Consider the following 14,044-nt stretch of genomic DNA (forward strand, 5'->3'; position numbering starts at 1 on the left):
GCCATTGCCAGTCTACATTTCATATCCTCTCTACTTCGACCATCATCAGTTATTTTGCTCCCCAAATAGCAAAACTTCTTTACTACTTTAAGTGTCTCATTTCCTAATCTAATTCCCTCAGCATCACCCGACTTAATTCGACTAAATTCCATTATCGTCGTTTTGCTTTTAGTGATGTTCATCTTATATTCTCCTTTCAAGACACTGTCCATTCCGTTAAACTGCTCTTCCAAGTCCTTTGCTGTCTCTGACAGAATTACAATGTCGTCGGCTAACATTAAAGTTTTTATTTCCTTCTCCATGGATTTTAATACCTACTTCAAATTTTTCTTTTGTTTCCTTTACTGCTTGCTCAATATACAGATCGAACAACATCGGGGAGAGGCTACAACCCTGTCTCACTCCCTTCCCAACCACCGATTCCCTTTCATGTCCCTCGACTCTTATAACTGCCATCTGGTTTCTGTACAAATTGTAAATAGCCTTTCGCTCCCTGTTTTTACCCCTGCCACCTTCAGAATTTGAAAGAGAGTGTTCCAGACAACATTGTCAAAAGCTTTCTCTAAATCTACAAATGGTAAAAACGTTGGTTTGCCTTTTCTTAATCTAGCTTCTAAAATAAGTCGTAGGGTCAGTATTGCCTCACGTGTTCCCATATTTCTACGGAATCCAAACTGATCTTCCTCGGGGTCGGCTTCTACCAGTCTTTCCATTCGTATATATATATTATGGAAGTCATAGAAACAGCACAGATGCACTAAAAAGAATAAAAATTTGCATGACAATTCTCCAGGCATAACATAGGGAGAAGGAGAATGGCTGCATAGAAAAAGTGGATGGTGTACCTAAACTAGTAATACAATGAACAAGTCTGCCTGCACTGGGCTATCAGTCTGTTGGTATAATAACCGCATATGGCTCAATGGCTGAATGTAAGTCTTTCAATTGGACGCCACTTCGACGATAGTGTGTCCCTAATCTATCCCAGTTATCCAACCGAGGAATGATAACCTATATTTAAACTGGGCATCCGAGCAACGAGTTGCCTCTGGCTACTGTTCACCTCATTGAAAACTTAAGGCTACGTTAAAGGCAGACGAAAAATCTCCGAGGCCCGGCAGGAATTCGAAACTTCGAACTTTCCTTTCCAAGCACGTGCCTTGCCAGCAACCCACGAAGCATAATCCACTGATGGTGTCGATGACGACTATCAGTGGTGTCTGGCATATAACTATAGACTATTCGCACAGATGATAGACATTACTTTCGACTGATGTACATGAGTATTCAGATACCTCTGATGGTGGGATAGGATGTCACAAATTCGGTAACGTAAAATGAATACATTGTCTGCGCCGACTACGTCAAGCAACATAAAGTTACGGCTTTGTGTCCCTCGAACGATGGAAGAGGTCAAAAGGCTTACCTGTTCCAAATCTTGCAAACATTTTTATTGTGTAATTCCAAATCAAAGAACAGCAGAAACAGAGACCAGTGAGACTGTGAGATATCCAAATGGTTAAACAGAGATGTCACCGGCATGTGAACAAGTTAACTAAAACGTCAACTCTACCTGCTTTGCACTTAGGAATGTCTCTCTTTGTACCGAATTACAAATAAGATTGCTGGAAAACTATATACAGCGTGTAACAAAAAGGTACGGCCAAACTTTCAGGAAACATTCCTCACACACAAATAAAGAAAAGATGTTATGTGGAGATGTGTCCGGAAACGCTTAATTTCCATGTTAGAGCTCATTTTAGTTTCGTCAGTATGTACTGTACTTCCTCGATTCACCGCCAGTTGCCCAATTCAAGGAAGGTAATGTTGACTTCGGTGCTCGTGTTGACATGCGACTCATTGCTCTACAGTACTAGCATCAAGCACATCAGTACGTAGCATCAACAGGTTAGTGTTCATCACGAACGTGCTTTTGCAGTCAGTGCAATGTTTACAAATGCGGAGTTGGCAGATGTCCATTTGATGTATGGATTAGCACGGGGCAATAGCCGTGGCGCGGTACGTTTGTATCGAGACAGATTTCCAGAACGAAGGTGTCCCGTCAGGAAGACGTTCGAAGCAATTGATCGGCGTCTTAGGGAGCACGGAACATTCCAGCCTATGACTCGCGACTGGGGAAGACCTAGAACGACGAGGACCCCTGCAATGGACGAGGCAATTCTTCGTGCAGTTGACGATAACCCTAATGTCAGAGTCAGAGAAGTTGCTGCTGTACAAGGTAACGTTGACCACATCACTGTATGGAGAGTGCTACGGGAGAACCAGTTGTTTCCGCACCATGTACAGCGTGTGAAGGCACTATCAGCAGCTGATTGGCCTCCACGGGTACACTTCTACGAATGGTTCATGCGACAATGTGTCAATCCTCATTTCAGTGCGAATGTTCTCTTTACGGATGAGGCTTCTTTCCAACGTGATCAAATTGTAAATTTTCACAATCAACATGTGTGGGCTGACGAGAATCCGCACGCAATAGTGCAATCACGTCATCAACACAGATTTTCTGTGAACGTTTGGGCAGGCATTGTTGGTGATGAGCCGGCCGGAGTGGCCGAGCGGTTAAAGGCGCTACAGTCTGGAACCGCTCGACCGCTACGGTCGCAGGTTCGAATCCTGCCTCGGGCATGGATGTGTGTGATGTCCTTAGGTTAGTTAGGTTTAAGTAGTTCTAAGTTCTAGGGGACTTATGACCACAGCAGTTGAGTCCCATACTGCTCAGAGCCATTTGAACCATTTTTGTTGGTGATGTTTTGATTGGGCTCCATGTTCTTCCACCTACGCTCAATGGAGCACGTTATCATCACTTCATACGGGATACTCTACCTGTGCTGCTAGAACTTGTGCCTTTACAAGTACGACACAACATGTGGTTCATGCACGATGGAGCTCCTGCACATTTCAGTCGAAGTGTTGGTACGCTTCTCAAGAACAGATTCGGTGACCGATGGATTGGTAGAGGCGGACCAATTCCATGGCCTCCACGCTCCCCTGACCTCAACCCTCTTGACTTTCATTTATGGGGGCATTTGAAAGCTCTTGTCTACGCAACCCCAGTACCAAATGTAGAGACTCTTCGTGCTCGTATTGTGGACGGCTGTGATACAATACGCCATTCTCCAGGGCTGCATCAGCGCATCAGGGATTCCATGCGACGGAGGGTGGATGCATGTATCCTCGCTAACGGAGGACGATTTGAACATTTCCTGTAACAAAGTGTTTGAAGTCACCCTGGTACGTTCTGTTGCTGTGTGTTTCCATTCCATGATTAATGTGATTTGAAGAGAAGTAATAAAATGAGCTCTAACATGGAAAGTAAGCGTTTCCGGACACATGTCCACATAACAAATTTTCTTTCTTTGTGTGTGAGGAATGTTTCCTGAAGGTTTGGCCGTTCCTTTTTGTAACTCCCTGTATACTTCCACTCAATACTGTCCTGTGGCATACCCTTCTGGGGCAGAGCAGCTGGAGTCAAAGAAGTGTATTTGCTCTACAGAAGCGTGCGGTATTAATAAGTATTGACTTAGTATGTAAGACCATTCACGGCAACAAAATAAAAAACTCTTGCTTTGTGTGGTTCGTTCTTCACATCTGTGCCTCGACGGATGTTAACTTTGTCACCCCACACACTCTGAACTTGACGCTATACGAACAGATCTGCCGGTGACGCACAAAGACTGGGGCTGTCCGCTATCCATCACATTAATTCAGAAATGAGGTGCTAAATGTGTTCCTGAGTCTGTTAGATTCTCTGAACCACTACGGCAGCTTGAGTGACCTTTGCAGCCGGGACCACGCCCAGGCTGCGTAGAGCAGCAGGATCCAGCGACTCAGACTAGGACAGTGTTCTAACCAGCTGACTGCATACTCTATTGTCGTTGATCACGATGTACATTTTAAGTGAAAGTGCATCATTTTATATTCTACACACAGGGTTTCCCATGTGAAATATAATTTGGCGCCACCTTACAGATTGGTGCGTTTCCACAGAAACAAGCTCACCTTCTGGTTAGTCACGAAGTTAAAAATGCTTGCGGTGTCAAAATCATTTAAAATATCTTACGTTAAGGCATTCGCCTTCCTATACCACAGACTCTGTTGAGTCCGCACGTTTACCCATTTCCATACGGCGACTTCCTCCGTCGGTCGGTATGTTCACGCAGCTCTCGTGGCCCCTACGACGTATTTATCAGTGTATCAGCTGCCTCAAAGAAAACTGATACTGGCTGAAGTCGGTAGTGTGTTGGGTAGACTTAACGAACAGGTAATAATGGCGGGTGACCTGAGTTCTAAGCAACCCATTTGGAATTCAAGGACAAGCGACCCAACAGGACTATGCTATTCATCTACTGTAATAACTCCAGTTTAGCTATTCTTTCACCAAACGAGCCAACGTCTTGTCGCACAAACGCGGCTTTCTTCCTGAATGTTCAGGTTATTATACTGCATAAAATGTACCGACCGCTATTAATACACTAATGGCCATTAAAATTGCTACACCACGAAGATGACGTGCTACAGACGCGAAATTTAACCGACAGGAAGAAGATGCTGTGATATGCAAATGATTAGCTTTTTAGAGCATTCACACAGGGTTGGCGCCGGTGGAGACACCTACAACGTGCTGCCATGAGGAAAGTTTCCAACCGATTTCTCATACACAAACAGCAGTTGACTGGCGTTGCCTGGTGAAACGTTGTTGTGATGCCTCGTGTAAGGAGGAGAAATGGGTACCATAACGTTTCCGACTTTGATAAAGGTCGGATTGTAGCCTATAGCGATTGGTGTTTATCTTATAGCGGCATTGCTGCTCGCGTTGGTCGAGATCCAATGACTGTTAGCAGAATATGGAATCGATGGGTTCAGGAGCGCAATACGGAACGCCGTGCTGGATCCCAACGGCCTCGTATCACTAGCAGTCGAGATGACACGTTATCTTATCCACATGGCTGTAACGGATTGTGTAGCCACGTCCTGATCCCTGAGTCAACAGATGAGGACGTTTGCAAGACAACAACCATTTGCACGAACAGTTCGACGACGTTTGCAGCAGCATGGACTATCAGCTCGGAGACCATGGCTGCGGTTACCCTTGACGCTGCATCACAGACTGGAGCGCCTGCGATAGTGTACTCAACGACGAACCTGGGTGCACGAATGGCATAACGTCATTTTTTTTCGGATGAATCCAGGTTCTGTTTACAGCATTATGATGGTCGCATCCATGTTTGGCGACATCGCGGTGAACGCACGTTGGAAGCGTGTATTCGTCATCGCCATACTGGCTTATCACCTGGCGTGATGGTATGGGATGCCATTGGTCACACGTCTCGGTCATCTCTTGTTCGCATTGACGGCACTTTGAACAGTGGACGTTACATTTCAGATGTGTTACGACCGTGGCTCTGCACTTTATTCGATCACTGCGAAACCCTATGCCGACCGCGGTGGCCGAGCGGTTCTAGGCGCTCAGTCCGGAACCGCGCGTCTGCTACAGTCGCAGGTTCGAATCCTGCCTCGGGCATGGCTGTGGTGATGTCCTTAGGTTAGTTAGGTTTAACTAGTTCTAAGTTCTAGTGGACTGATGACCACAGATATTAAGTCCCATAGTGCTCAGAGCCATTTTCGAAACCCTACATTTCAGCAGGATAATGCACGACCACATGTAACAGATCCTGTATTGGCCTCTCTGGATACAGAAAATGTTTGACTGCTGCCCTGGCCTGCACATTCTCCAGATCTCTCACCAGTTGAAAGTGTCTGGTCAACGGTGGCCGAGCAACTGGCTCGTCACAATACGCCAATCACTACTCTTGATGAACTGTGGTATCGTGTTGAAGCTGCATGGGCAGCTGTACCTGTACACGCCACCCAAGCTCTGTTTGAATCAATGTCCAGGCGTACCAAGGCCGTTATTACGGCCAGAGGTGGTTGTTCTGGGTGCTGATTTCTCAGGATCTAAGCACCCAAATTGCGTGAAAATGTAATCACATGTCAGTTCTAGTATAATATATTTGTCCAATGAATACCGTTTTATCATTTGGATTTCTTCTTGGTGTAGCAATCTTAATGGCCAGTAGTGTATAAATGCTCTTTGTACCCTAAATTCCGATTATAATCCGTTTTTGCTAGTAGTAGGAGGTATACCGCAAATTAGAGAGAAAATTCAGTCATGTATTAACTACAAACTGTTGGAGTATAAGCTACAAACTGAAACTGTGATTGAAGCTGCCCTCCATATACGGACTGCTGCAGAGCTGCAAAAACAAGTGTTATTACTGACAAATGTTTCGGCCGCAGAGGCTCGCCACAGCACTACGACCCCCCCCCCCCCCCCTCTCACTGCGCAAAATACGCCCCTGAACTTCCCCCGACTTTCAAAGGTGAAAGAAAACTAAAACTGTACGCCGAAACTATTTAAACTAACGCGTAATCCAGCAGTAAAAACCGAATTAAATAGTCTAATTATGGAACTCGGAGAAAAAAAATAAAGCCAAATGTAAATGTTGCATGGCGCTATAGACTCAGAATGATAAATCGCTGTTCAAGTTGCGTCTGGGACATCACTCGGTGAATCCTACTAAGCCAACCATTATTCCACCACTAAACGACTGATCTAATATCTTTGCTTTACCGTGAGAGGAAGCACAGGTTTCAGTGAAAATAAATTGCCTTTCTTTTTTTCCAATACTATATCCATCGATTTCTACAGTATCGTTACTGTTAATAATACTGTCTCCAACGAAATCGATGACGACCACAAGCTCATTGAAAATTCTGTCTCATCTAAAATCAAGAACATCCACGGTACCGATCGGATGTGAAAAAGATAATAAACTTGCATCCACGTGTCCTGCGATAGTTAGTGCCCATAATTAGGTAATATTAGATCAGTGGAAGCACGCCAAGATGATTTCTGTACCCAACCAAACAAAGGTACCTCAAGAAGTATAGATCAGTCAGCCTCTTGTCATCAATTTCGAAAGTAGCTGAACGGATCATACCTCCTGGAACCTGCAAAAGATGCTATATCGAATCAGTTATGCCAAATAGTCAGTTCGAATTTGGTTCAAGACTTTCACCCCCACGATAGTTATTGCGACTAATGGAAGCAATAAGACATGGGTATAATTATGCTAAATTCACGGCAGTCATACACCTGGACGTTGCTCAATCTGTGACGAAGTAAGCTGGCATAATTTTAATTCCCCTCTTGTTTTGCCATCGGCCTCCTTAAATTCGCTTTCTTACTTTCAACTGTTTACTGTTAGTATACGCGAATATAATATGCACTTTCAAAAAAGAAAAAGAGTGGCCCTCAGTTTTAAAGAATATAACACCAGATATAATTTTTTTCTTAGTTTTATGTATGTATTTGATTTTCTAATTTATTTTCACTATTCCGAGTTAGTATAGTTTGTTATATAGGGTGAAATCAGTGATTGTTTCGTAACTTAAATTCTATTGTTGACATATAAACAAGTATAAATCCTGTAATAATTGTAAACATTTGGAAGACGAAGTACTAGTAATCTTAATGTATTTATTTAGCTCTATTGAAATACATGTTAGAAAAACCATCCCTTCATTAATTAAAAAGTAATTAACAGTTTTGTCAAAAGTACTGTTTATGTAACCATATTTGTTAATTTCATAATTTAAACAAATAATTCGGCCTAAATCTTGTAGTAGAAGGCACTCAGTTAATTGAGTCAGTTAAGTTTTAGTTGTAATTTCTGTAAATTTAACTTCAAATAATGTGCAATTTCATTATCGATTATTATGATGACATATAAGGTTCCGATGTTTGGTCACGAGACAGTCAGTCCACGGCCGAGTTTCTGACGAGTAACCTGTGCTGGTTAGAACAACAACAATGCTTCAGTTTCACTGTGAAACAAGTGTTAAACAATTAGGCAGTGTGTAAAAACAGTGACAGTACCTTATTATTCTTAAAGAACTGTGAACTTTGTGGTTAGATTTTACTGCTCATAGATGTTCAACAGGAAACTATTGTAGCAGTATGTGGAGTTTCGCCTGCTAATGAGGCTTATCAAAAGTTAAACAATAGTGCACTGGCCATATAACTGCGTATTATTAGTGGGTTGTGAACAGTGAAATTAAAGTACTGTAAAAAGTAACTGTGCCTACGTCGGTTACATCATTTAAAGTAGTCAGTGACGGAATCCACAAACCCCATTTTTCAGCAGTACGACGACAACGACAGCAATCAACAAATGAAGAATTAAAAGCAGGTGGAACCACCGCAAAGCCTTCGACACAATACAGTGTAATGGTTTCTGTATAAGTTAATAAAATTAAAGTTCCCATAGTATGTTGTAATATTAATCGGCTTGTAGCTTAAAGGCCATCCTTTAAGTGTACTAACTGGTGGTACTGCCTCTGATGTCGGTCTACACAGCGATAAACGACCATAGTGATAACGGTCATATTTCATTGTTCTGTCTTTCCATGTGCCGTTCTAGAGTGGAACCGTCTACAAGTAGTCTGAAAGTGGGTTCAGTGAACCACCTGCCAAGCATGTGAGTGTGAATTGCTGAGTAGGCCCAAATATATATATATATATATATATATATATATATATATATATAGTGCTTTTTTTCTAAAAAAAAGTTTGAGGGTACTCCGACATGGGATAAAATGAAGCGAAAATTAGTTGTAACTGAAGCATGGGATACCACCCGTCTGCTTTTAGCCATGACGTCATCAACTACAAAAAAATGGTGTCGGACTCTTCAGTTGACTTTACATCTCAAATGAAGCAGGCGATACCGAGAAAGTGGTATCGAACACTTCAGTTTACATCACCTCGAACGAAGCATGCGATTAGAGCGTACGCATACCCGCTTAGCACCACCATCGCCCACTATTAGCGGGCGAAGGCACTACATGCTTGTCGAACTGGCTGCCAGCGATTCAGTTGTCGGGAACGGTTGCCGCAGCTTCGAAATGTTTGAAACAGTCAATGACATCGATTTTCCCACCAAAAACTGCACTGGTATTGTTCGTATTGTAATTACCAACAGGAAAAAATGAAATAAAAAAGTTACGTCCGTGAGATAAATCTTCGGCACCCTTCCAAGTTCTCAACATCGTAAAAAAAGTTTAGAGGTACGCATCCCCCAGCGTTCCCCCAGAAAAACAGCACTGTAATACCAGACATGCATCCAGATACCACAGCTTCGATCGCTGATGACACACCGACATCTTACACTGACAACAAAGTAACGAACAATCAGGACAAACAACAGTCGGCTCTATTACTATTAGAAAATGTTTCAAAGAATGGTGGATAAAATAAATATGGGAAATAAAAAGACAGAATTTACAAATACCGCTGTAGTTATTCAACGAAAGCCTCCGTTGTACTGTGTACATTGGAAGGATGTTAATTAGAAATGAGCAAAGTGGCTCTGCTGGTCCAATATAGTTAAATGGTTGCCCTCCAAAATAATGAACAAGGAATTTGTTATCTACGAAATTAAATAATAATTACATTGTAGTGGATGATAAATATTTTGGCAAAAGTTGACAAAGGTAATCTAATATCTTGGCAAACCTGGTCGAAAGATCTACGGTCTGATTCTAATAAACGCGTACCTTCATTGCTGGAAGGTTAGTATTAACCCTGCAGTGGTCCGGTGGATTGCATGTGTAATCCATTTGTGGAAATTCAGAAAAATCTGACAGTCAAGTAGCGACAGTGCTTCGATCCTCTGCGTACTTTAAGATGGATTTTTAGGGGACCCTCCCAGTAGTATGCGAGCACCGGTCACGTGTGGTTGTGTCACAGGAGCTCCATCTACCATTGTAATGCGAGCGACCTATGATGTAAGTATTTTTGAAGAACAATTTTTTATCTTTGTCCAGTTTTTCACCTAGTTTCTTGGAATACGTTTGAATATATTCATTGTATTAACCAAGTATTGTTTACAATGTATAAACATTTGAAATAATCATGTAATTTCATTTAGCTTTAGCAAAATTGTGGATCAAAGGCAAGAAGCTCGAATTCCAGCATGGCTGAAGGAGACTGAGGACGAGGGAAGTATTCCTTATTCAAGTTTTAACGATGAAGATGATGTCCTGTAGGAACAGGACCATCATTCTGAATATTAAAAAGAGGGAGAAGTCTCAGGTGAGACAACTGAAAATAGTCCCGAATTTACATATGATGAACCATCTCGGAGAAACAGGCGGATTGATTTTTACACTGGTGTAGATGATACGACCTGGTCAAAGGCTGTTCATCTAAGTTTAGGAAGAACTAGAACTCGTAACATTGTATATGTGCCTCCTGGTCCTACAGGAGCCGGACGACAGAAAACTGCTATCGAAGACTACATGTCCCTTTTCTGGGCTATAATATCATTGATCTATTATCAAATACACTAACATAAAAGTGGACCACAACAAGAGTAATTATTCTTGAGAGAGACATGCTAAACATACAGATACAACTGAAATAAAGGACTTTTTGGGATTCTGTTGATGAATGGGGTGCTGAAAGTAAGCCGATCGAGCGCAAGCCAAATATTTGACCACATAAAACACAATGGAGTTGATGCAATTTATTTGACTATGCCTGAGAAAATGTTTAAATTCCTCATCAGAAGTTTACGAGTTGATGATATTGGTGATCGCGAAGTTCGCGCAGAATTGACGAACTGTATCTGATACGTGAAATATTTGATTTGTTCCTTGCAAACTTACAACAGCATTTTGTTCCGAGTGCTGAAACAACTTGGCTTGAATAGATTTTGGCATTCAGGGGACGCTGTCAGTTTAGACAGTATGTTCGCAGCAAGACAGCAAAATATAGAGTGAAGGCATCTGCGCTTGTGGACGGTCTCTACCCATGTACTTTCAACTTGGATATGTACACAGGTCAACAACGAGAAGGGTAATATTGCCCTAATAATGAAAGAAGTAAAATTGTAATGAGAGTCGTACCTCCTGTGCTCGGCAGAAACTTCAATACGACAATGGACAACTGTTTCTCCTCACTCAGTGTCGCCAAGAAGCTGTTTGAAAATAAAACCATGGTTGCCATAGTACGGAAGAACAAAAGAAAAGTGACCAGGGAATTTCGTGTGGCAGAAGGAAATCCAACAAATTCTTCAAAATTTGGCTTCCACTCCACTTGAGCTTTGGTTTCTGAGGTGCCAAAGCATACCAAAGTGGTGATTTTGATGTCAACAGTGCACAACGACGAAAAAATTGACGTCGATACAGGATCGCAACAGAAACCAGAAATAATCACGTACTACAACCGTACGAAGAACGGTGTGGATCTAGCTGATAAGATGTAAATGCTGTATGACGTATCCAGAAATTCAAGAACATGGCTTCTTACTATATTTTATGATCTGCTGAACCTTAGCGCCCTCGGTTTATTCTGCGAACCGAAACAACACTGCTGTTCGGCGCCGAGATTTTTTTATTGACCTGTCTCTGTGTTCGATGAAATCTCTGGCTCACCGAAGATAAAGAAAAATAATGCGCCAAGAAGATTGTCTTTTAAAAAAAAAGGGGGTTTCTTGAGAATACTCTGGTGGAAAGCCAGCCATTAACTTCGAGAATGACCCAGAGGAGGTCTGTGAGTCGCTTCTATGACTGCGGAAGATCACGAAATAGAAGTACACGAAAACTGTGTAATCTGCACAATAAATTCATTTGCCAACGATCATTCCGGGGTCGTCTGTATGTCTTGTTCTGAAAACCGTGATTAGATTTGTATGTATAACAATACGAATTTGTTCAAACTAAATCAAAACCAACGATGTCATCCTAGTAGAAATAGTCACATGTTATTAAAATTTAGTTGCTTTCTCAAATGTAAGATAATATACTTACTTTTACTTGATAGTTTTTAATAATCATTACTATGGGCAACAAATAAAAGACAAAATAATTTTTTTAAACTCAGTGACCTCTACCTTTAGTAGACGAAATGTTATATGTATGTAGTCCATGCGACCACTTACGTTCCTTTTTTAGAGCGCAAACACTGCAGGGTTAGAAGGTGAATAGCGCTATAGAAGGGCGTGCGTTTGCACCTATGACCGGGGTTGAAAGCATATTGATCCTAGAACTGCAAGCAAGTCTTGAGAATGAAGCTTGAAATTTTTGAAACTCGGTAAAAGTGACTTGACTGTCCTTGGAGTTCGTCTCGCTGTCTTGGCTTCATCTCATGATATTACTGTGCAGGTGAAGGTTGAAGTGGCTGCAAAATCAATTATTTGTTTCGAACCAGCAACTTGCCTCTGAAACTAAGTTCAAATCAGCCAGAAAAATTCCTAAGTCCCCAGCTCATCAATTCTATCTGATCAGAAGCGTGAAAGCATAGGTGTTCGACTGAAGAGGTCGACCCGCGATGACTCTGACTGTAGCGTAATTTCGTCCCGTATGCTTTCTAAAAGGAAGACTCGCGTCCAAACGTTTTCTGTTCATCACATTGCTTTGTGTGGTTGAAGTATGGGTATCCTGAGCGCCGACCAGTGTAAAGCTGGTGCCCTCTTCCGATTCTTGTTTTAGGCCCTTAACCTGTAAAATGCTTCGTAACACTTGTTGCTGAAAAGCTGTGTCCTCGTCTCTTTCTGTCTCTGTCTATGGTTAATGAGGACGGATCTCTGTAGCATTGCTGTGTTTCTCGTACCTCTAAATTATTTATGTTACACAGTTAGAGGGGCTCTTACCGTGGTGGGAGCCTACACCGTCAAACGTGTCCTAACATTCCTGGTCCTCAATTTCAGAGGTGGTATAGCAGCCAATGTATTTCTGCAGATCTGTTCATAAAAGCATCCTTCTGGATTCTGTCAAAAACGACACCCCTCCTCCAACGTGCAGGTTGCTGAAAACAGCCTCTACTGGTGTTCCTGCATTGTGACTGCATCCGGCGCCCAGATGTGGCTACCTCATAGCACAGGTGGTCTGACCGCATGGCGCTGAACCCTGCAGCTGTTGGTGAAAACCTTTCATGAATTCTCCTGGGGCGGTCTCCCTGCGGGCTACTGTGACCCGCAGTGTTCAAATGGTTCAAATGGATCTGAGCACTATGGGACTTAACATCTGAGGTCATCAGTCCCCTACACTTAAACCTAAATAACCTAAGCGCATCACACACATCCATGCCCTAGGCAGGATCCGAACCTGTGACCGTAGCAGCAGCGCGGTTCTGGACCGAGCCTAGAACCGCTCGTCCACAGCGGCCGGCTTTCCTTTCTCAGCCAACACGCTAATTCTTTGCTTATTTTTATGATAATGATGCATAATGTCCAGTACTTAAGTGCAGCCGGCCGGGGTGGCCGAACGGTTCTAGTCCCTACAGTCTGGAACCGCGAGACCGCTACGGTCGCAAGTTCGAATCCTGGCTCGGGCATGAATGTGTGTGATGTCCTTAGGTTAGTTAGGCTTAAGTAGTTCTAACTTCTGGGGGACTGATGGCCTCAGACGTTAAGTCCCATAGTGCTCACAGCCATTTGAACCACTTTAACTTAAGTACAAATCTTTGTAAACCTTCCATTGTTTAAAAATTAATTGTCAACTAGTCTCTGTGACACAAAAACTTGAATCTCTGTACCTCGTCATGTTGTGAGGTTTTTATCGTCTCCATTGAAAATGTTTTGCCCCAATGTAATGATGTTATGGTAGTCATACAAAATGAAGTAAGGTACAAGGATCCTCAGATCGAAGTCCCATAGAATACAAAAAAAAAAAAAAAAAAAAAAAAAAAAAAAAGAGCACTTGCCTATTAGTTGCACAAAGTCCTGACTTACGCATACTACATGGTTTGGTAAGCTATTAAACCAGATGGTGTTATTGTTTCGACGATGTGATAACATAACTATCGATATTCAAATACAGCATACAAAGGTCAAGGGAATCCAACGGAGCTTTTTTGTGTCTCCAGACATCTACACGTACACTAGAACCTGGTCTGTATCCTTCAATTCTTACTGAAAAGTCGTGAATGTAGTTTTTTTTATCAGTTGCTTCTCGCTGG

This window comes from Schistocerca americana, chromosome 2 (assembly GCF_021461395.2).
Source record: "Schistocerca americana isolate TAMUIC-IGC-003095 chromosome 2, iqSchAmer2.1, whole genome shotgun sequence".
Lineage (NCBI taxonomy): Eukaryota > Metazoa > Arthropoda > Insecta > Orthoptera > Acrididae > Schistocerca > Schistocerca americana.